Raw genomic sequence first — 24,765 nt, 5'->3', positions numbered from 1 at the left:
TTTCACTTCCATCAAATTCATCCTTTTGTGGCTTTTTTTACACGTAAGGTGAGGAGAGGGATAGATTTAATTTCGGTTTTATGAACAGCTCCTCGTATGGTCGAAATGAAAGAACGAGCGGCGGTGTTTTATTATCTTTCCTGGGGCGGTGCATCGTTTCGCTGCTAAATAATTCCAACATGGAGGAATGAGTTGTATCGGGCAGAATACACTGGATTTTCAATGTTACGTGGTCAGACACCCAATCAAATTTCAAAAAGTCCTATCATGATTTCCTTTGCTGGCCAACTAATTAGAAGTCGAACTTGAAAGAGTTGCGAGGGACACAGAAGATGAGAGCGGCAAGAAAAAAAAAAAATCATCATTCCGTTCATTAGTGGTGAAAGTGTCCAAATTCTGGCTCTACTCTGGAAAATGAGCACATCAGAAAAGGCTTGCTGCGAAGTAAACAACAGAGCATCTGTGTTCTTGGAGATGCAAATGCACAGCCAGGAGGGCCGCGTTCCAAACTCCAACCAGAAAAGGGGGGGGAACAAATTGGAATGTCATCGGAGGGAGATGGGTGAAAATTGGCTGAATACAAGCATGAAGTGCATTTTTGGAACTAATCTGTGACCTTGTACTATCGTTGCTATCAGACAGAGATAAATCCTTGTGTCCCAGCTTTCCGTACTCTTTTATTTGCCCTGTCATGGAAATAAAAGGCCTTATTTAGATGCCAAAAATTGCTCTGCATCAAAATTGTCAAAATGTCTACCTATCGTCAAATGGCACAGGTGAGAAAATCTCCCGGGAAAAGGAGTCATCCCTGTTGCCTTCATGGTCACACTACTTATCATCGTAATTGAGAACATAATCCTTTTCCCCATCAAAACCTCCCCTCGTGATAACGAGCCCATTTGCCGGCACGTTGGGCGTCATTACTCATGCTGTAACATTAGTATGATTAGCATGTCGCGACACGCTTCCTCACTAGCATCAATCTATGTGCCATTATTACCGCGACTGTCCTCGGCGTTATTGACGTGGAGTCAGAATGTCTGGGAGCGCTTTCAGATGGCGCTTTGGTCATGTGAGGTCTATTTATTTGCCTTCCCGACAAACTTTCCCATTTATGTTCTTCGGGTAACTATTCTACCGCTTTGTTATCCTCGGGCACCTCTCAGCGAAAATTGTCATCATGGGTTCTTGGCTCTGATGCTTCCGACAAGATACAGGTAAGTGAATTTCACCATGAAACGAAGAGGAAATGTTGGTGTAAATAACCGGCGGGCAAACGAGAAGAAAACAAACAAGGGCGATGGCGACTTGCACTGCTATTTATGAAGGAGCTGAGAAAACAAAGCAGTGCTATGAAATCGATCGCTTCCTAAATCACAACAAAGACATCCACGAGAGGCTCCTGGCACAATTCCAAATCGTGGAAACCAACACACACAGACAAACACACACACCTTGTGGGTAAACACACGCCCACTGACAAAACAACAATGCAAACCTTTGGCTCACACACACGCGCACAAACACACATCTCGTAATCATCATTCCTGTCACATACGCAAACATACACACGCTGACAACTTCCCTTGCTGCCACCCAATCACATGAAAGAAAACGCCCGCCCGCACACTTTCCCAATCCCTCACGCTAAATAAACAACTTAAATATTCAAGCCGTCTATTTTGTCGTCTATTGCGCAACACATCCTTTAGCCAATAACTCCGCGGTTGTTTCGGCGACAGTTACTCAAAAGTCACGCCTGGAGTAATAGCCACCGAGCTCATTTGCATCTCATTTACATAAACCGCGTGAACCTGCTGAAGTTTGATCGTACTTGTTTGTACATGGCAGGCTTTCACTCCACGGAGACTTGCTCTATTTACGCCAGTGGGTACCTTGCCAATGCTGACTCGGCAATTTGCATCATGTGTCTGTCACTCGGGCCGTTGAGAAGATGCTAGCTCAGCTTATTTTTGGCCACCAAGGGGAAACACTTGATTCATCTACACTGGGTCATCTGCATGGACTACCACCAAGAGGCTGCATGGTGGCTATTTTCTCTTGAGGGGGAGAAAAGGAGGCTCTTGATGGCCAATCAATACCCAGCAAGGATTGCACTTAGCAACAGTGAAGGACGGAATAACACTGTGTAGTGTTTGCCTATTTTTTATAACGATGCTTCTTTTGTGATGTATTGATCATCACGCTTGGTGATCATTTGACGGTATATAAGCAAGAAGAATAGAATTGGATTTTTTTTTCATGTTTACGGTTTTGCACTCGTGAAGAAGCAGAGAGTCTGAACAGATGCATATTATAAATCTCCGTCACCAACGGGAGCTGCGATGAAACATCAATAAGATGCTCCTTCGTTGACTTATGACCTACTTCGGTGCTCTGCGCTATTATATATAGCATTAGCAATGGCGCTAACGTTTGTTTTGATACATGTTACTATTTATCGGAATGGGGAAATTGTTGTTTTGGTTTTCTGTAACTTTAATAAATTAAAAATCTTGGATCTGCAACAAATTTGAACGTGTTTGCACCACCGCTCCACAAACTTTAATGGAAATTGGTTTTATGCAAACAAGCACACTAACAAGGCAACAAAATCTCAAAAGATGTGTCAAACCGATTTAATAAAAAGAAAATAAGCATCAAGCTATTGCGGGAAATCCTTTTTTTTTTCAATTGAATCAATGAACCACAAGCCTCATTCAAAGTAAACTGCACCAAATATTTTGTCATTGCCTTGAAATTCACAAAAGCAAACTATGGAAAGAATTCTTTGTAACGGAAACCTCACACTTATTCGCTTCTTCCGCTTCCACAGAGAAATGGTGATGAAGCACTCACTTATTCACCAGTGGTAAGTCCAAATCGATTCCCGGCCGCTGACGAAGATTCCCATTGACAATTTGATGTCATTTGCTTTAACCCCGGTTTCGCAATCCCACCCCTGAGGTTCAGCCACGAGCCTGGTCGTCACCAAAATCCTTCCTATTGACTGTGACTCACACTTTGTCAACACTTGCATGCTGTCGCCCACAGCTGGGTCTACACCTGTTAAGTGAAGGACTCTCACGGGAGTCTCCTCATCATCAGCATGAATAAGTATGTTACTTTAGAAGGAGACTTGCCCATCTCACTAGGACCGTTTCACTCGTAAACCTAAAGAGGATAATTTATTTTTATTTTTTTGCTCAATTGCATTTAGTGGAAATGCTACAACTGTAATATTGGCAAAAATAACTCTTAATCAATTCTATAAGGTGAGGGGGGGAAGGGGCGGGTCTTCATTAATAGACAATGAAGCTAAATGAAATTGTAGTTGGTTGTAACAGTAAATCTCACGAGACGGCCTGCTTGGAAAATATCTACGTGTGATTTCCTTGAAGGAGATTGTAAGCATCTTTAGTTTAGTTTTTTTTTTCCTCAATGTTTTACCAGGTAATCCAATTGAGAACACTTTCTCATTTACAATGGCGACCTAGTTACCTCCCATCAGACTGAAACGTAATTAATTAGTGTTTTGTTGACTTCTTGATCTTCGGCTTCATGCATACAAGAACGGAATCTAATATTGTCCCTGGAGGGGACAATCAACTTATAGTCTTTCTATTTGACATGTTTGGAATTTTCATTACATCATTGCAACTGACAGATGAGTCGTGCCGGGGCAGCCGAAGACCCCCCCCCACCTCCTAAAAAAATATGTCTACTTTCCCTTTCCCCAAGCTTGATGTTGTCCTGGAGACCCGTGCTCTGAAACAAACACACATCCAAACTCGCACTCCCTGACGTGTTTACATTTTCTCGTTAGAACCTCTGACTTGAGGGGTTTGGAATGTGTGCTTTATTTATGTGCCACTGCCCACGGCAATAACCCATTTATCTTTCACTACCCCTTGCCTTGCTTCTTCCCTGAGGAGGCTTTCTGGACGCGCACGCGTAGCACACGCGCCGTTTCCCCCAGCCGCCTGCTTGCCAATCATCTGCTTATGAATATTCATGAAATCATCATGACGTTGCTGCTTTGTGAACTGCAGGAAGTAGCCACCATATTTGTTCTCTTTATATGTTCCCCATGAATCCTTCCATAAGTGAGACGTATTAAGGTTGGCAAGGCTGATTATTATTAGTTGGATGATTATTTTCCAATTCTATAGTTACTCAATTATCATCAGGCCCGAGCTGAGAACATATTGCAATTATATTCACATTCTCCAGGGTAGGCAATAAACACTATCTTTAAATGAAAGCTTATTAGAATGCAGGGCATGAAAAAAGGTGCAAAAATGAACTTTTGTTTCTTTCTGCAGTTTGGAGATAAATAGCCGCATTATTTGTAGGTTTACAGCAAATTGCGATTGTGGGTACTGTGGCTTGGAGAATCTAACGACCTTAATAATCGGGGGGGGTGGACCCTGTTTGATGGTATCCCACTGATCCCACACACAACGGACATCACAAAGTTTGACAGACAAAAGCTTCCTCGAGCAACAAGATAACGACCCCAAACATACTGGAAGTACAAGAAAGGACTTGTGGATTGATTTGTACTGTCTAGCAACTCCTTCTTTCTTTTTTTTTTTAAAGTTGATTCCTTCTCACTACCCTGTTTCCTACCTAGCATCACCTCCTCGAGCTCACCAAAAATTGGACGACAGGCATTGCTGACAGCAATTACGAGGTGTGTCAGAATTCACGTGGCAGCGCGACAGACACCCTTTTACACTTTTTTTAATTTCCCATTTCCAGACCCCCCCCCCCACACACACATTGGTGGTACGTTCGCAGAATGTAACCAATGATTAAAAATGGGATGAGACCAGATACGAATGTTTTTGCCCTTGAGCTCGGCGCCCTTTTACTGAGCGTAAAGATTAATTTTGCCTCTAGGGATGGCGAGGAATATATTTTTGCATCATTTGATAACTACATTGGTAGACATAATGCTAAGCTATAAATAGCATTTCCCGAGGCCAAATATGACAACAGCGGTCTTGATTAGCATCTGAGATTAATATCTAAAAGAACATCCTAATTAATTCCGTCTCCGTGTCAAATAAACACAATGATTCATCACAATGAGGCGGATCCACCCATAACCTTACAATTTATTTCTCTAATCTCTTTTCCATTTGCTTTTGGATGTTGAGTACAAGGACACAACTCGGGTGATGGATGGCGTCATGTCGCGACCTTAGACAGGAAGCACGACTCCAGCTACTTGGGCCAGAAATGCAAATAGAACAGGTGAGTGGTTGGACTCTGGATTCAAGATGACTCAAAGCATGGAGGCCATGTTTTATGTTTTTTTGTTACTTAATGTGATTTATATAGCTATCATTGCTAACTGCTAATGTACAATTGATATTTCCATTCACGCTACAAAAATACCATTGGGCATATTTGCTAGAATGAAAAACAGTATGTCTCGCATTATCTTCCACGAACCAAAAAAAGGCACACTGCTATTTTTCTTCTGCTGACATTTTGATGGACACATTGGTCTCTTCCCCAGAGTCAAAATTGCTACAAGTGGTCTTATGTCATCCTGTGTGAGTCAGGAAGTGGCCTTTACCAACAGACAGAAATATTTTCTGTCTTACACTTTTCTCCTCTGGGATCCATTCTAGTGTTAATTATATTCATGGCAGAGTCTGCGTTCCAACTATGCTTGTTATTGTAATGAGCAGGTGGGAAATGGAACGTGGATTTTTTTTTTTTCTTTCCCCCGCATTGTGCACAAGTGTGAATGTATTAATCACATAAAGTTCAAGAGCTCAATAAAACTTACGACCTAGGGAAGGTTTTTGATTCATTTCCCAATTTTTGCAGGTGAGAATCTCTTGCGGAGGCAGAATACTTGCATACTGCAAGCATAACACAAAATAAGGCACTGCTACCTTATCGGCTGCACTGTTTCTATAATAATGCAAGATAACGTCTCATAATGAAATAGCCTGACTGGCACAGTGCCCCCTCCCAAAAAAATAAAAAAAAATAAATAAATAAATGGAGATAAACTGGAGTGCAGGCAACATCTTATTGACCCACATCCATGGTCAACATCACTAATGCTCTTCCGGTAAATGGGAGAAAATATCTGCAGCCAGGTTCCATAATCTTAATGAAAACCTTCAAAGGAAATTATATTAATGGAACAGCAACGCTCTCCGCTATCTTTTTTTTTTCCCAGTAAATTACCAGCAGCTTGAACAGACTGCATTTTGTTTTTTTCCCGAGACAGTCCATTTTTTTTCTTAGCTATTCGATATTCCAGACATTGTGTGTTTTGGAAATAAAAAGTGTCAGCAACTACACAATGATGGAAAAGTTTTAGATCAAGGGAGATATACGACAGCAAGTGAGAAAGGGAGTTGGAGAAGAACATCCAAAATGATCTCCAAAGTTAGATGTGTGAAAGAATGACAAGGGGTGCTCCTGAGAGCGATAAAGGGAAGGGGATGGAGAGTCATGGACACAAAATTGCGAGCTTCCATGGCGAGCCGGCTGCTCAGGGAGAACCAATCTAATCAGGCGTAATGGAGCCAAAGTTCACTCCTACTAAACTGATGTGACCACAAGTAGGAGACATCCAGCCAAGAAAACACTCATGGTAACAAACATCAACAGATGGTGCGTTTAAATATCCATAAAAAATAAGGGTTATTCAGATTTGGGTTGAATTTTACGAAAACGTAGACGATTTCTTCCGAATCCAGAAGTCAACTGGGAAAAGTAACAGAGAAAAATGAGTGGATGGATGGATTGAACTAATGACTTCAGCTCTCTCACAAGTTATTCGCCAAATGGAGTCAAAGGTCTGATCTGGGATGACACAGCATCACACATCTGAGCTGTTCAATTTCAGCAGGTCGCCCTTGAAAAAGAAAAAAAAAAAAAAAGCGGCCAAGCTATTAATGAAATGATGGGCCGGCGATTGGTTTAATTAGTCTAAGTAAGCCCAAAGCACATTTTACTATTAACCCTCATGACTGAGGAACCAGAGACAATTCATTAATGCTGATTCCTGGCGAGGCTTCCCTGTATGATGTTTTTTTTTTTTTTTTTTTTTATATAAATGCGCTGCACTCAAGGCTGCACTTGTGACTCTGCTAACATGTGTGCTATAAAGCTGGTAGTCTGGAGCTTTATAGAGTGGTCATGACATTTAAGTGGCTGGAAAAAAGAAAAAGCTCGGATTGAAGGACACGCATCTGTTGGAACGTGGCATTTATGTTATTAAATAACTAAAACTGACGGTGTTCCTCTGAGCTCAATCTTCAGGCCCATCCAGTTTGTGCTCTCAGCGATGACATCAGCAAATGTATGAAATACATTCACTGACTCCATTTCAAGGCTCACTTAAGTTTAATGCAGGAAAAAAAAAAAAAAAGAGGTCTAGTTATAAAAGTATTAATTGTTGCCCACGACAGCTTAGCTCCTAAAGTAGCCACCTGTTAAGGTTCTCAAAAATGTGTCCCAAGATGAGAACCTTATTCCGATCAGGCCATTTTGATGAACACATTAAAACGTAAAAAGATTTTTAACATGAGCTACATATGGACGTTGGGGGATATTCGCTTTCTGATTATGTACGACTTATTGAACTGTGTGACTTCGAGGGTGACATTTTTCCGTCGCTCACGCTCGCTATTGACAAAGCAAAGCCTTTGGACGCCCTTGTGGGGAAATGTAGCTACAGTCACGGGGCAATGAGGAAAAACTTTTAAAAGTATGCATGATAATCATTATATGCTCCCTCAAGCTAAAGTACAGAGTAAAAATAACTCCTGTCAATAGTCCCGGGGTTGGCTATTGTATCTGCTCTCATTGTGACTAATGATCAGCGAGGTGCAGCACAGCAAAAATAAAAAAATAACTTGTTCAATATGGAAGCGGGCACTCATCCACTTAGTGTTTACAGGTCCACCTGTCAGACGTTATGAAATAAATTAGATTGAAAGCACCACAGCAAGTTAGAAATAGCTTCAGAACCGTAACCGAAACACTAACTTGCTGAAAAAAAAAAAAAGGTATTTTTTTTTTTTTTTTTAGAAATGACAATCTACCTGAAGGGACTGTAACTGCTCAAAATTGACAGACCACACTAATAGCTTAAGTAGCAGCGCCGAACATGGCTGGAGGCCCAGATGGAGGTAGTTGGGATAGAAAAAAAATCAATGGGTCCCCACATCCATTACCGGCACAGGAGATGAAGAGTAGAAAGAGGGACAGAAAGATGAAGAGGGGCACCGAAAGCTCAACAAAGCAACATTAGTCAGGCTGACGGAAGAAGCAGTGAGGTTGGAGGCAGCCATGTTGATTGTAATCAGGCTCAAGAAAATCAACTTGACGGCGAGCTGATTAAACGTTCTTCAGGTATGTTATAAACCTTCCATTTTGCGTTATTTGAGTTTTTCTTTAGCCTTGTTTTGTCACCTGTCGGATTTGTGTCATATTATTAGCTGAATTTGGCAGTCGGCTTGTGAGTTTCCCCAGAGGAGAGCTTTACCTAGTTGGCACTGTCATCATTATTCCAATTTATTATTATTCCAATTTAATACTGCAAATTGCCTTTAAGCTTCTTCTCCTTCTGTTGTTTATTTTTAAGATTTCAGTTTGGCTTAAACCAAATCCGGACACGCAATCCTGCCTTTCAAATTTTTGCGTCAATTTTTAATCGTCAATGGAATTAAATGTATTGTCGTTGCACGTAAACTGCAAAGGAAATTCATGTAATATTTGTTATTTATTTATGTTGCCTCAGAGGTGTTCTTGGTAGCTTCCTAATTAGTATTCCGTCCATCCCTTTTGTCTCTGATGGTGCCTTGCTGACATTTGTGCTAGCCGGCGGGCAATTTCAATCTACTGCCCCACAGGTAGGTCAGCAGATGAATCTCGGTTATTATTTTGGTTTTCCTAGCTCACTCTCCCCAAACCACTTTTTTTCTTTTTCAACAAACACCTCTCGCAGAGCCCATTAGAAGAACAAATACAACTCCAGTCGTTCTTTTGAGGGGAAAATCAACACGGCGCAACATCAACAGGAACTCGCCGGAATGTTTCCATAGCAACCAAAACATCACGCGGTGACATTTAAATCAAGGCCACCCTTTTGTCTGTGTGTGTCTGTAAACACAATGTATTTGCCGTTCAGATTAAGTAAATTGTTATTTGTCAGCGACATAAGTTTGTCTACACTCTTTAATTTCCGGTTTTGTCAAATTCCAGATGCTCCACACTGGCAGATTGTTTTCGAAACAAGCCGCCATTCGTGGAAGGTAGCGGGAGGCGGTGCCTTCAACCCACGGAAGTGGCTCAGGTAGTTCAACTCCTCCGCGGTGGAACACCTCGACATGCTCAAATGGTTTGTTTTGCCTCGGAGCACATTGTCAAGAGTTTGTAAGAGATAAGCCAGTGCCAGGAGAGGTTGAGGGGGCGGGGTCATAGGACTGCAAGAACCTAGCAAGAAAAGGACTGCCAGATCCAACATTCATGCGGCAAGAATTTTCCATTCCTTCTATTATATCTCCGATTCTTTCTACAGATGAAAGCAGGTTCAAGCTGAGGACACTCTGGAGAGCATTGTGCTGCTTGCCACATTCTCAGGCTTAGTTGTTTTGGATCCCCTGGAGATCATCTGTCGTCGGATCAGAACCACGGCAGGAATTTGAAGGGAGTGTATATTACAGGTTGTCTTGAAGAACCTGATCTTATTTTCCTTTTGTAAAATTCTTTTTGAGTGCGATTCAAAATTCAGTGCTAATTATTTAAATTACCATTCATTGTTCTTACTTCTATTCTTTACCGTTTAAGATTTCCTGATGTGTGACTTAAAGCCTGTGCTGCCCTTACTGTAGATCCGATTTATTAACGCGGCGAGACTAAACACTTGGAGATGTTGGGCTCAAATGGGCAATTATTTCATTTTGCGGCTCCCATCTGCAGCTCGGATCTAACTTTCTAATTAAGTTTGACTTTTTAACGATGCCACAAGAAATTGGAGACAGCGGTACATCTGTTCTCGCCGCTGCATCCTTGAAGACGTCCCTGTTGGATAAAATATCATCTCAACTTAATCAATTAGCAGAGACAAGTCCAAAGATTTAAAAAAAAAAAAAAAAAAAGAATACTCTTTCCAGGCAGCATCCTTCCAAGTAGGAAAACACTTGACATGTGATAAATGGGATTTGGAAGCGGGATATCGCTCTTTAACTTTTTGGTGGCACTCAAGTCCTCAACGGCTGATTGACTGATGGATTCGGACGCGGCGGGAAATAAAAACACAAAATTCTCACCTCACCCATCAAGCGTTTGTTGATGGATACAGACAACCCGCCACAGGGATTTATGACATTCAGGCCGCTGTGCGATGATATTGCAGATGACATTAAATATATTCGGCTTGAGCAGCACCTCCCATTAATCATCCGTCGAGAATCGGGGGGCTGTCAGGCCACAGTGGGATGAAGAGGGAGAAGCTTCCAAAGCCCTCGCTTTGGATGACCTCCTGTCCGGCGACGCCGCTGGATCCGCCCGGAAACGTCAACTTGTTCTTTTATGCATTTATGAGCTGGCATAGTGTTTTGTGTCTCCGCCTGAGTTATTGTTACACGGCGGCCAAGCACGTCGATCAGCGGCACTCGGGTACGGCGATGCATGGGCCGGGTGACCTTATTGCCACACTGCAAATCCTGCAGCTGTTTTTCAACTGCTATAAAGATTATACACCACGACACAGATAGGAGCTGATAAACAGCGATGCCCCATAAACCTTCAAGCATCTGATAAACCCTTCGCTGTAGGCTGAACGCTTTTCTATGATTGGCTGTTGGGAAATACTTTCACTTTGGTACTGAGACTGGGACTAAATGGATTTGTGCTCATGCGAGGCCACATGTGGTGACACGGACAAGATCGGGTTTCACCATTAGAAGAAAAAAGGGGTGAGAAATGATGGCGGGGGTAAAAGCAAAACAAATCCCTCATTCTCGTTTAGTTTGAGTCTGACTTATTTAAAGACTCCCATTCATGTCTCCCAAATATCAAAGTGTAAAGAATCTGGGCGCTTGGGCGACCTCCTCCTGTGCCACCGTGATGAGTCGGCAGTGGGAGGTGACAGATTAATGGCAAAATGAACAGCGGGCACGCAATTCTTTTGCACTGCATCTCAAACTTCATTATGAATTTTACTCCCGTTTCATTCCTCCTCAATTCATGCTGTTCTGGGGATTATGGTGGCTCAGAACTGCACGGGCGGTCCGGTACAATACAATGCTCCGTTTTCACTGCCTCACAATAAATAAATAAATAAATAAATAAAACCTGGTGCAATGAGGTACTACCTCAAGCACAGTTTTTAAGTGTGCTGAGTTGATGCCAAATGGGTTACCTAAGACGCTCGGGTCTGGGAGGACCCAGGTGGCCCGCCTGCTGTGGAGCAATTTGGAATTCTTTCTTGTTCTGTCCCACCGCTTTACTTATTAATCGATTCCCATCCTGTTGTAGTTTGGCTGCTCATGATGACAGAGCCGTCCCAATTCTGTCACCATAGAAACTCATGCACTGGGCTGCATTTGCCACAAGGAGCTCTGGAGATCCGAAAGGTCCCATCACTCACCACAGGAAGTCGGAATCCAACTCCACAACAAAAGACAAAGTACATTTTCTGACAATTTGCCTATTCTCATTTTACTACTTGTTCCGATTTATCCTGACATGAATACACGACAAGTACCGCAATATTGTCTCCTCTGGGGGATACATTCAAACCCAGAACCTGATTGGAATTTCCATAACAGGACAAGAAACGCTTGCAATTTCCATACTTCAAGAAAAGAAAATCAATCGTGTTGAGAACATCGTTTTAATTACATGCTTCCTCTCTGGGGACTGGTCGCGTGACAAGCTTATGCAAATGTTAGGCTGTCTGACACCGCTGCGGGGGAATACACTTCACACATGTGCCAGGGGACGCACATGCAAAGTGGCCGTCATTCTTATGAATAGACTGCTGAGCACCAAAATATCAACTTGCGCAGTAATCTGTCTTGGCATAATAATATATTATAACTCAGCTAGTTCGACCTGAAATGCCCGCTTCAAAACCAAACGACAGCAATTAGGATGTAGCAATTAGCGTGTAGCTATATAGCTAGCGATGACCGTTTCATACACAGCATACAAATGGCCAAAGAAGCTTAGAAATAATAATTACAAAAAATGTCAGTGTTCTATATCAATAATTAATTTACATTTGCTGATGAAACAACCGCAAAGTTAATGAAAAATGCAATTCCAGCACCCCTCTGCTAATGTGAGCGCACGAGGGGTCTTAATAGGTGCACGATGGAACTCATTTGTATGTATGACAACTTCTCACAAGGTTTAAGTAGGATTTGAGGGCAATTACTTTGGAAGTATGTCTCATTAGTATTCTCTAACTTAGCACCTCGGTGCAAAGAAAAGCTTTTGGGAAGAGCTACTGTACGCCAAGCAGCTTGAGACTGATCAAGGGCACGTTGCCATGGAGGCGGAGCTGTTTGAAGATGATAATCCCGCCCGCTGAATCATGAGTATGAAAAGTGGGGATCAAAAGTAAGGACTTTTCACTCTCCTCATGAACAAAATCTCTAATTTACCTTAATCATCTTAAGCCTCCTGACTCTATTTATTTATATATTTGTTTGTTTGTCTATCTTCCCAAGACCATCCGACATTATTACTTTTGTTTTGGCAGGAAACATTTAAAATCTCTATCAACAATCCCCGAACATCAGTTGCCAGGCAACAAAACATTTTCCAGAAAATTGCGGACAGCAATTCAAGGAGGCCTACTGGGTAATTTCAGGCTTTAAAAAAAAAAAAAAATATTGCATTAAAATGAGCCCCAGTCAAAAGATTAAAATCACAAGACGTGTTAATTACAGTAACTAAATTCTGGCAAGATTGATAAACAGACAAATTAATTTGTACTAAACTGTTTTCTGGGCCGAAAAAAAAAAGCCACCCATTGTTTGTTTAATGAGCTAGGAAGGAGAGAACTGCCTTGCATTTTTCATTGAGTTATATTCTCTCTTACATTCCTGCATTGCTTTATCGCTCATAGCACACACATGATGTTGTGTAAAGTATACAAAGAAAAAAAAATAGAAGCAGCACTCACGTTTGGCTCAGCTCATCCTTGGTTTCTCTTCTTTACAATTACATCCAGTATTCATCATCCTCGTCGGGCCCGGGGAGTGTGTGTGAATGTGTGAATGGATGTTTGGCACACACCTCCCCTTCCAGTTCTGAAGCAAAGAGAGAATTCATTCACGTCACATTCGCTCGCTTTTTACAAGGCAAGCACATCTATATTTTATCAGACGGTTACTCCGAGACTTTTGGAGTGTAACTTGATTTAAAACCGCATACAGGTGAAAAGTGTGTGTGAGAGAGAGAGGGTGAGTGTGTGAGGGGGGGTTATTACTTCAATTCCTAAGAGACCAATTTCTCCAAAAAGTAATCCAAATATAGGAGGAGGATGAAAGGTTACTGTAGCCCTACAAATGTTTTCCCCCAGACATGTTCATCAGTTTCACCCAAAATAAAAATCTACAAAAAAATGGAATATTAACAATCGGGGGAAATGACTCTTTGACATCCATTTGCAATTCATTTACATGACTCGCCGAGGATAAATGCATTTAAGTCAGGTGACGTCTATATTTCAACCAATGACTTTTTAATAAAAAGCTTCCCTGAGATGGCTCGATCCAAACGTGGCACTTAAAGGACTGTCTAATAAAACATAATTGAGTTTTTGTGGCTGGTATTCAGAGTACAAAGTCATCAGAATCATTAAAGGGCAGGGGCAGCATTGGCTTAGGAGGATTACTTTTGTGACCCAAGATCGACTTTCCGAACAGCGATTGAACATTTGTTCCGTAATCATCATTTTCAAAGCAGTGCCGACGTTTTTTTTTTTTTTTTTTGACCCAATTAATAAAAATGCCGATGGGGTTGTAACGCAAAGTTTAAACAACAGTCCTATTCATGTTTGTAAATAAGATTTATTAAATAATTAATGAAATTACATCAGTTGTCTGAAAATGGATTCAACAATTAAACGTCGGTGTGTGTAAAAGTTTTTTTTCCCCCCCGATGAGGAATTGAGTAAGTGGACGGTACCTGGGGCACAGCAGACTGTTTCTATAGACTGACAAATAAATACCAGCCAAGATCCATTTTATCTTCTGCCAGTTTTTATTGTCTAGCTTTCCAGTTACTTGCCAATTTAACTTCGACCCGATCCGTTGCCAGTTAATTGGATTTGATTTGATGCCTGCTCTGTTTTGGGATTGTTTAGCTCGGTAAAATTTATTCATTCATTCATTCATTCGTTCGTTCGTTCGTTCGTTCGTTCGTTCGTTCGTTCGTTTATTTATTTTTTGGGTGGAGCTCTTCTTTAGCATTTTCTCTAGTACTTATTTTCATTTAAATTTACTTTTAAATAGAGCACAAAATGTCCTTCCAAAACAAAATTCCGATTTTTGTTGGGTCACAAGCGACAAGGCGAATTACGTTTCAGCTCGACAGTCCGCAGTTTTCATTCATACCCAAGCGTGAAACATTGTTTACCGTAGCGCCATCAAACATTAAATATGTACCTCGGTTTTAAACTTTAAACTATTTACTTGTTTTTGCTTTTGTGTTCTTTGTCATTTGAATGCAACTTTAATGTCTTATCTTTAATGTATTTCTAGCTCAGTAATGCATTTAAACTATTTTAAACTGCGCCACCCTGAAAAAAAAAAAATCCTCCTAAAATTTTCATCCATATTAACATACCAAAGAGTATTTCATAAAAATTCAATCGTTTCAGTTGAATATTTAACCATGCAGTCAGTTTCCTGATTGTCGAATTTCCTTAACTAAAATCCATTTACTCAACTTCAGAGTGTGCTGAGTCTATTTGGCCTCTATTTGAATAAATGCCAGTGCAAAGGCAGGGTAAGCAAAGGGAAGACAAAATCTAGCTCTCCAGAGCCGTGAGGTATGTTTAAGGCACCTTTATGAGGTAAAAGTTACACTGAATATGTTTTTCTGAATATTTATTGAGCCAAGGCACGTAGTTTTCTTTATAAAAAAGTTACAACCCAACACCAGATAAAAATGCCAACAACAAAAAATAAATATACTGCATACTACAAAAATCTGTCCTCAAGATCCTGACAATGTGCGCCTTTTTAAATTCCACTTTAATATATTTGTATTTCCCTATAGAACTTCTAATGTGTCGCGTGAATCAAAACTGATGCAAAACCTTTGCTGCCGCCTAAAGCGCAAGTCAAAAAGTATACATTCAGCAACCCCAGTGACAAGATGGACGCCCGACGCAGACAGACGGCCTCCGGACAGACAGAAGAGTGGGTGATCCACCTCGCCACAATGCAAATAAATAACAAAGCGGACCAACGAGCACAGACAGCTTGGAGGGGCTTTCATCTCGGAGAACTGCTGCCCAGGGAGCGTCTATCAGCATCGCAGCAGATTCATGTTGGCCATAAACAAAGCAACACAACGTGTTGTGTGGCAACAAGCAAGAGCACACAGACCATAAAGTAGATTTTACTTAAGCGGAATTTACTGTGACTAACTATACACGTGCAAGCAAAAAAAAAAAAAGCTACTTGATGGCACTAATGCGCAAAACTGAATACTCAGCAAACAGAGCATTTATATTTCATGTAAATCAGACTGCTGCCTTGTGTGCAGCAAAAAAAAGAAACTTCTCCAGATATGTGACAGCTTAGTCCTCTGTGGCACATTGTCGCGATACGTCTGCAATTTGACGGCAGGCGCACAAGAGCGCCGCGAGTGTCGCGTCCAACGAGGCGACCACTCCCAGCTTCTTCTTTGACACCCAAGACAATGTGCCAGAGTCAAGTCGTGCACAGCGGGGGAGGCCAAATCAGTGTTGCTGAGACTAAATTTAGATTCCAGGTGCTGTTCTTTTCTCTTCGCGCCAACCTTGAGAGAAAAGGCAAAAAAAAAAAAAAAAACCCTCAGCTGCAGAGATGAATGGGTATTTGTTGGAGGTAAGATGTTTATTTCAGAAGTTGCCTTTCATATTGTTACACTTGTAAAAGCGACCTTGACAAGCTGCTTTGATTAATGCTGGATGAAGAATTGCTATTTGCGTGTTTCCATGGGAATTTTTGCTTCCTATCGACAATGGAATGAATCTGATGGTTAAAAAAAAAAAAAAAAAGCTTTTATCTGAGCAAAATGGCCGACAGCTGATGTTGGGCAGTTAGCCTCGCTCAAACCAAGCTAAACGATATATAACACATAATATTGATATTATTTTTTACTAACTTAGTATAACCACATTTGTAGATGTTTTTCACACATCTCTTTATCGGATTTTACGCTACAACTCAGTCGGCCGCCATTTCCCCTCAATTAACCGTTAGCATTAGCGGCACGGCGCCACTTTGATAGACTATCAATTGAGAGCGGAAGAGCTTCACTCGCACTCCAGACAGGCGGGAATCACCGCGAAGCAATCTTCTTTAAAAGTCTAAATGTCCGACAGCGAGACGAGAGGCACACACGCACACACCGACGCACACACGCGCAGAGCGGCGAAGGGACTCTGCTGTGTCACAATCACTCACAATCTGATTTCTGGGTCTTGACTCTGGAGAGTGTCCAATTGGGATTCACTTATGAAGTGTCAGGTGATAACGAGTCCGTTTGGGACTTCTATCAGGAGTGGACAGGTTAGTCCAAATGAAGACATTCTTAATTCCAAATTACATTTATAAGGGAGACAGCCTAAACATGGCGAATTTCAATATTTGCCGTCTCGGAATCAAAGCAATGATCACAGCTTGCCTCCCAGCCAACTGTCCGTTTCATTCAAAGCTGACACATTTGATAGGGTGCCGTCTTGGCTGACTAGAATTGGCCATCCGTGGCCCTTCCCGAGCCTTGGGGGAAAAAAGAAAAAAAAGAAAGATGAAAAACCGGCGCAACAAATGATGGACGGGAGACAGATAGCAAGGCGCTGGCTGGTGTGACCGAATTGTTGATTTGAGCCCGGTCAATGAGGATTTTGATTGACAGATATGAAAGACGTAAAGGATGATGCGAAGAAGGCACATCACTCTCGGAAAGTATTGCATCATAGCCGAAGCTAAAAGAGATGAGCTATTTGGAAAGGAACCCGGGGGAGCGGGGTAAGCTGGAAGATGAGGTGAGGTCAAGGGGATGAGCATGCCTGGAATGAATATCTTGCAAAAGACATGACCAACGATTCACTTCTCCTGACTTAATTCCACACGTTGGAGTGTCGACTGGAGTGGAAGCTGCCAAGCGACTAGCTGCCATGTCGACGCCGTCATTTGGGAACACTTAGGAGTCTCCTTGTACTAATTGCATTGGCCCAATTACCTTGAGGGTGAGAATTCAGCAAATGGCTGATTGTCTATTGACATTATGCAATGAGCTGGGATAAGACCATCCGTCTCACTTAGCGTATCGCCGCATCAGCAAAAACAATTTAAGCGGCTAAAAAGTGTCAGTCTTCTTGATTTGGAAAAAGATTCTCGTCGCGCCCGTGTCGGAGAATACCGATATGCGTGCTTAGTATTCCGCTCATGACTTTTTAAAGTTGGCGGAGGCGTGAAAGATTCAAGTCTGTCAGAGTTAGACTTAAGTACTGTGCGTTTCTCAAGTCTTTTGGTCTCCTTTGTCAAACTGGAGAGGAAGCACCCAAAAGGTTGAAATACAAAGTACATGAAAATGCTTGAGAAATAAAAACATTATGACGCAGATGACTTGTAAAAATGTTCATGTGGCTAAAAAAAATTATTTCTGGCTTTTAATGATTCTGGTCGTCAATATGTCGCTGGAGAACCTAATTTGTCACATCTTATTTTAGCGACGTTGTACATTGTAAAGGTCAAGCTTTACAACCATAATTATCGACTAACCAGATTTTTTTTTTGCTTACATTCTGCATTTCCCGCTAAGGCACTTCATTTGCACCTCTAAGCATGAATTCAGATTAAATCACTTTTATTGGATTTATTTCATACGGAATCAAAGTAGCAAAAAAATTCAAACGATGCGCAGGGATTTGAATCATCAGTGGAATAATATTGAATCAGAGACGGATTGTCTGGAAGTGAGGCGTGCATACAGTTGCTGGAAGAAAGAAGATTGTGTTTCTTTGTACGTCTGATCTCAGTGTCAAGAGGGATTTTTGTCCCTAAAAAAATTACTAAGACATTGGGGAAGACTTGTTTTTGACAACAGCACTCTTACTTATTCATCGGGGTGTTTTATGAATCCTATTGTATTTTTTTTTTCCCGCGCCTGAACCTGAATAGCATCTGTTTTTCTTTTAAATTTGTAAGCATGTGCGTATTGTTGTCGGGACCGCTTGAGACCAAAATTACATTTTTATTATATAGAGAATCAGGAAGCTGTGTACAGTACGGGCGACGTACGACATTGTTTATTCAATGGCAATCTGATAAATCTCAAGTAGATAAAAAACAAATTAAAATTAAAAAAATAATAATGAATAAAATAATTTTTAAAATAAATAAATAAATCTTACATTCTAAAAACTGATTTTTGTCCAACTCCAATTTTTTTGTCTTGATATGCCGAGCCCAGTGAGAACAAATCACTGTGTCTGTTTGTGTGCCTTGTTTTGTTTGACTCGGCAGATGTCACCCACCCGCAGGGGCTAGCTCGTCATCAGGCCTTTGATAGCGTACACGGAAAGCCCCCGCCACATATGTAATAAACCGAAATTTTTTCTTGAAACCTCACCTTACCCCCACAGAGAGTCAGCTAAACATCCCATTGGTTGAAACTCCGGCAGTAACTTAAAGCAATAAAAAGGTGCGAGGTGTTTCGAACGACTCCTTTATAAGCAAGTGTGTCTGCCAAACAGCAGCAGCTCTCGGGCAGAATTACTGCAAGCACTCAAGAAACATTAATGACGACAGGCTTGGAAGAAAGATTCATCTTCCCACACATAACATACAGTACGGCTAATTAACAGCTGAGTTTACGCTAGGCCTGGATTTTTAAATCAAAAGTCAAAGCAGAGTGTCAACACGGTTGCTATGGTGACTCATATGTACTCAGCGGTTGTTGGACCGGGGAAGCGGTCACAAAAGGAGGTCTCAAAGTTCATCAAGAGCATCTGCTGTAATATCTCCGTCATGGATTTTACGACTCCGAGTGGCTACAGCACCCCATTAAGGTTTCTGGGTAATATGGACCATAGATTTGTGGACCCAATGAAGCTCTCGCAGCTGAACCCGACTTTATATCCAGGGCGGTCTGTGGCAACCTCCTCCTTTGATGCCTCAGTTTCGCACCGTTTTCATAGAGCTGTCATACACACCACTTAACACGCTCTTTAAAGCACTCATTAACGCAGTCAATTAGCGCACAGGAGCAAAGACACTGGCGGAGGAAAATGGCAAAATGTCAGCCGTTTGCTTTTATGTGGTGTGAGCGTGTCACACGAGCAAGAGGGGGCTCTGAAAATAGAGGCAATTGCTTCCAACCTCGTGTTCGCTCGGTGAATTCTTTGTCTTGCTGTGCTGAGAGGAGCACAGTGACACACACACACACGCACACACGTTGCCAGAAAGCCACAAATCTCTCATTTGCAGCACTTGAAGAGTGCACAAAAAGAAAATGGCTGGCTAATTTCATGTGTGTATCTATTCAGACACACACAACACAATACGGGCTATTTGAGAGGAAAAAAAATAGGAATCATACAGAACAAAGCGCTCCTGCAGGTTAAATGGAGCTGTGTTTCATCTGAGAAAAGCAGAAAAGTTTTGCAATGCGCGAAAAAGGGCGTTTTTCCCTTTATCAGATGATTGTCCGCCTTTTCAGAAAACACGCAGAGCGAGCGGTTTGGAGGACAACTTCAGCCAATTAGATTTAGGCATGGCTTCCTTACTGTTGTCCAACGATGCTCTCAGGATTCAAAGAGGTGATCTCCAAAAATGCTCCCCAGATTTACTTCCGAACAACAGATGCTTGGCTTATTTGGATATGTTGGGGGTAATTCCAGCCAACCTTCTTGGAAGAAAGGAAACTATGAGATGGCAGGTTCCAAGCCCACTTTGGATTTGTCCACGTGCCATGCGGACACTGCCAAGTGTTGTCGTGGTGCCATGCTGGACTCAGACTTGTTTTTTTCGTCTTTGTAGGGGCGGCTCTATTAACCAAACATCAGTACATTTTCTTCCAGCCTGCAGGCCTGTCACCCGCATCTGGCTTGGTGCAAGTACTTTTCAGAAGACTTTGATTGTCAGATGGACTGATAACCCTTCTACCTCCTTGTGAATCTAAAAAACTTGAGCAGCCAGAAGGGAAGAAGGTGACGCACGGAGAATAAATGAGAACCGAGACAAAGGGGGGTGGGGGGGAAACCACACACAGGGAAGTGGAATCCTGTTTTGTATCCATTAGAGAAAGGTCCAGTGGGCAAAGCAGCGACTCGCCTCAAATCGAAGTCTGCCTCGGCATTTCTATCATTAAACTAATGCCCAGAGATTAGAGATGAGGTCTCCATTAATCTGCTTGGCTTTATTGACTCGGAGTGCTTTCTCGCACTGGCTGTCACTTGCTAGCACAGACGCTACGCTTCATGGTTAGCTTGTAGCCAGCCATGTTTTAAAGAAACACATTGGATATACGTATGTTTTACAATTACAATATGTTCTGATGTACGTGAAATATTTTGACAGGATTATACAAACAATGAGCGGGGGAGTGATGAGCCTGCCAAAATAAAGAAGAATTGTCAAGGTGTGTCACGCCAAAGAACACAAGAGTGTGTAGGAGTGTTTGAAGGTAGATGTAGACAAGAAATAAATCCAATCATCTCTCCAAACATGGAAATTTGTCTGTTATTGTCTTTTTTCTGCAGACCATCTGTAGGCGTGCATGGGTGCATGCCTGGAAGCATGTGTGTTTGCGCGACAGTAACAAATGCGACGAGAGGGAGGTGGCAGAAGAGGAATGATGGATCGTCCACGTGCCGCAAGCTGAATCTCCCGCGAGGGACGCGGCTACATGCTAGCAGGGGAGGGACAACTTAGAGTAATTGGGTCACCGCCAAGCCATGCTTTTAAGACTGCCGTGCAAACAAAATAAAGATTTGTTCTGGGTGTGAGAAGCAGAAGAATACATGACCCTTACAGAGACCTTTTTTTTTTTTTTCAAATTTCATCTAAATGACTCAGTGGTCAAATCACATTGAACCCATTTATATTAAAATGGCTGCCACAGACAGGTTGTATATTGACGTGAGTCCACTTAAAGGCTGCGACTAGGTGACACTTGTGAGATGGAAGAAGACGGAAGCATGGACTATGTGGGCGTTTGCTCCTGCTGAGGTGAGATTGAAACTTCAGAGTATTAATATCATCTATTACCAAATTGGCCAAAGAGCTGACTGCCAACCTATTACTTCTCAACTCTTCCATCAGCATTTAAAATTGTATTGGTCACGGTACCTCTCATCACGCCTGAACGACTGGCAGATATTAAATATTAACCCTGCTTTTTACAGGTCATGTCACTAAATTAAACTAACACAATTTGTCATTTACAAGTGCTTTCTTTCTGAATCATGGAAAAATGTCTCATCACCTCTGTTACAATGAATCCGATTCAGCAAAACACAATGGCGGGATGACAGCTCAATTATTTTTAGTAGACTTGCACTGGTTGCATAATCCAATAAGAGCCATATTGCAAAGATATGTCAGGGGGGTCTGCAAAACAAAAAAGGACCCCCCCCCCAAAAAAACAAAAATCTGAAAATACCTAAAAGGCAATTAAGAATTTTACAGGGAGGGCAGTGCCCCTCACACTCCCTCCCGAGCACCACCTGTGTGGCCAGGTTCATTTTAGAAGTTTTCAAAATCTGGCTTCCAGATTGCACACAACCCTTTATATAAAACCATTTACTAATTGAAAATGGATTTCACATACGGTGCTTGTATCAAAAACTAATCACACACAGGAGGCGCTTTTCTCAGCAAGATCAATGCCAGTCAAGTGATGCGTGATCTGCTCAGGCGATAAGGCCAATTAAATCAGGTCTTCTGGACACTAAAACTTGCTTCAAAAACTGTGAGAGGAGTCACAAATGAGGGAAGGAATGGGCAACAAAATATTAATCCCCTGTGCTGAAATATCTGAAACACAAGTAATCTCTGTTGATGTTTGCTTTCTTTTTTGTTTTTAATCTGCTTTAACTTCATTTTCATGGCTGGAGCCCATCAAAACACAGCATTACAAATAAGCAATATTAAATCCCCACAGACTGTTAAGAAGAGAATTGCAATAACAATCACAATCTTGTTTGGGGATCACATCAACCCCGATTGCAAAACACACGCAAAGTCTAATGAGGGACCAAGGCGGACTGTTGTGAGCGTGGTGCATAACAAGCTTGAGTACACATTGTGTAATTGTCATTCTGTTCATATACTCCATCTACTATTAAAATCTTAACTTGTGTTGAAAAACATAAAGCTGGGCTCTTCTTTTAATGGAGCCCCTACAATATGCATTCACGCCACATCCCTTTCCAAGCGTGGCCGTCTTTTTCCGTTTTCCAGCGCTACCTGGCCTGATGCCGCTGCAGATGGCATGCGAGAGAGTGGAGACGTTGTAGTTGCAGCTTTGAAATGGAAAGAAGCTCAGTTGAGCGTAGATGAAAGTAAGGAGATACACAAGGCCGGCCGAGGAAGCAGACATCATTATGGATGAGTGTGTACTTAAGCGCAGTATGTATCTGCAAAACCACGAGGGGGTGAGGGGGGAGTGGGGGGCAGGTTAGCCTGTTTTACTTCTACTGCATTGCTACATTTTTAGAACCACATTCAACAGTCCAAGCTCCCCTCGGGGATCATTAAAGTTTCATCTTATTGCCCCTTTCAATGTACTGTAATGTTTAATTACGCTGGCTCGGTTGAAAGGGGTTCTTGGGAGAACAAGTGGGACCGTGTTGAGTTCTGAAAAGTTCTACTCACTCGATTGCTCCGTCAAGTTGTCTCGGTGGTGGCAGCGGGTAATTCTTGTTTGGTCTGGTTTAACTTCTGTGTTAAAACAATCTGCAGGGCAGGAAATTCAAGATTCAAGAGTTTTTATTCGCCATGTTTGAGCGTGCCAAACAAGGAATTTGACTTCGGTAAATCACAGCCTCTGTTCAACATTTAGGTGACTAACAACAACACTCGGGACATGTGAAAAATGGCAAATATTCTCAAGCATCCCCTGATCTTAAACTCCCAAGATGGATGCAGAGAGGACACATAGTACAAACAGTGTAGACAATTCAAAAAAGGTGTGGAGAGCAGGATGTTATTGCACAGCAATGACTCTGACTCTCTAAGAGTGGTGTGAATACGCAATGTTCGAATAGTTTGAGTCGAACAAGTTTGGGCACTTGTGGGTTCTATTGGGGTTAAATAATTTTTAACTTACTTTGAACCTCAAAAAAAAAAAAAAAATCTCACTTTGTCCAGGCGGCTGGTTTTGGGCTGGCACCGGGACTTCAAAGCAGAGTCGAGAGGAAACACAGAAGGGAAACTGCTGTGGGGGAAATAAAAAGTGAACATGAGAGATCGCCTAAAAGCGAGAAACTGCAAGCTGTGTGTACAGAAAACATGAATAATGGATCCAGATGCAGATGAGGACAAATTGACTCCCCATTAGAACTGCACTCAGAACGGAGAATGACACAAATTGTCCAGAAGATGTTTACTGATGCTGATGTATGCACAGTTGTGGACCTTTTTTTATTTTGGTTTGATAGAGTCAAAGGCGATGCAGCAAATAGAGCATGTTAAATCATTCTAATATGCGACAAAACCATGATGTCGCCACCCGAATCTGGCAGACGAGTGGCGATTTTGCAAGAGGGCTCATCTGCGGCTCTGACGTCACGGCGGCCGTACGAAATGCACGCTAACCTCATTTACACTAGTCTTTCCCACGCTCCCCGGGGGTTCAACTTAAAGTTCTAAGCGTGAGTAAATTCAGGCCACGGAAGCCCGAGGAGACGGTGGCTTTCTGGAGCCGAGGCGACTTTGCAGCTGGTGCGCGTCGAGCGTTAAGAATGAACATTTGCGTCACTTAGCGTTATTAATGTCACCGTAAAAACATCAGTCAGAAAGCAGTTTTATTTTGAAAATCCAGGTGCAAGCAATATTTGGGAGGCAAAGCAGGCACTTCTACTTTGGGTGGAGATTTATTCCTCGTTGACTCGCACGCAGCAAACTCCGCTCTGCATAATGTCGCCACCGTCTCGCAAATGAGGCAATACAGCCATCAAAACTGATTCATCACATGGAGCCCAAGCAGCGGGCATTAAAAGACACGCCATTTGAATTTTTTTATTTTTTTTTAAATAAGATTCGGGAGTCCTTATGTAAATCAAAATTGATTCCAAGCATCACGTTGCCATGCCACCGTTAACACGCCGACCTCAGCAATCGACCGCACCCATCAAAAACGCTATTATGGCGGCCACTTATGCATCTGGAGCAGTTGTACGCTTTTGACCTACGCGTGCATAATGACTTTTTAATGTCTCATCGCATAATTCAAGCAATATTACATGAGTTAGTGTAGCATGCCAAATCACTCTTGTCCTCCATCCATCCATTTTATATACCGCTTATCACAATTGACTAAGGG

The 24,765-nt window shown here is 42.0% G+C and overlaps 1 long non-coding RNA gene across 2 annotated transcripts in view; it reads right to left on the bottom strand.

Annotated features, from left to right (window-relative positions):
• LOC125990120 (uncharacterized) overlaps positions 1-24,765 on the bottom strand; it is a 49,017-nt gene that overhangs the window by 5,558 nt on the left and 18,694 nt on the right. The window contains exons 5-7 of one of the 2 annotated variants that reach the window (XR_011085997.1): positions 23,551-23,658; positions 23,097-23,177; positions 13,181-13,307 (exon numbers count right to left, since the gene is read on the bottom strand). This is a non-coding gene — a long non-coding RNA (uncharacterized lncRNA). The remainder of the gene's footprint in view (positions 1-13,180; positions 13,308-23,096; positions 23,178-23,550; positions 23,659-24,765) is intronic. The other variant, XR_007488818.2, reaches the window with a different exon arrangement.

This window comes from Syngnathus scovelli, chromosome 20, assembly GCF_024217435.2.
Source record: "Syngnathus scovelli strain Florida chromosome 20, RoL_Ssco_1.2, whole genome shotgun sequence".
In the NCBI taxonomy this organism is placed as follows: domain Eukaryota; kingdom Metazoa; phylum Chordata; class Actinopteri; order Syngnathiformes; family Syngnathidae; genus Syngnathus; species Syngnathus scovelli.
Note: the sequence above shows the minus strand (reverse complement) of the source record. Positions and strands in the feature narration are given on the sequence as shown.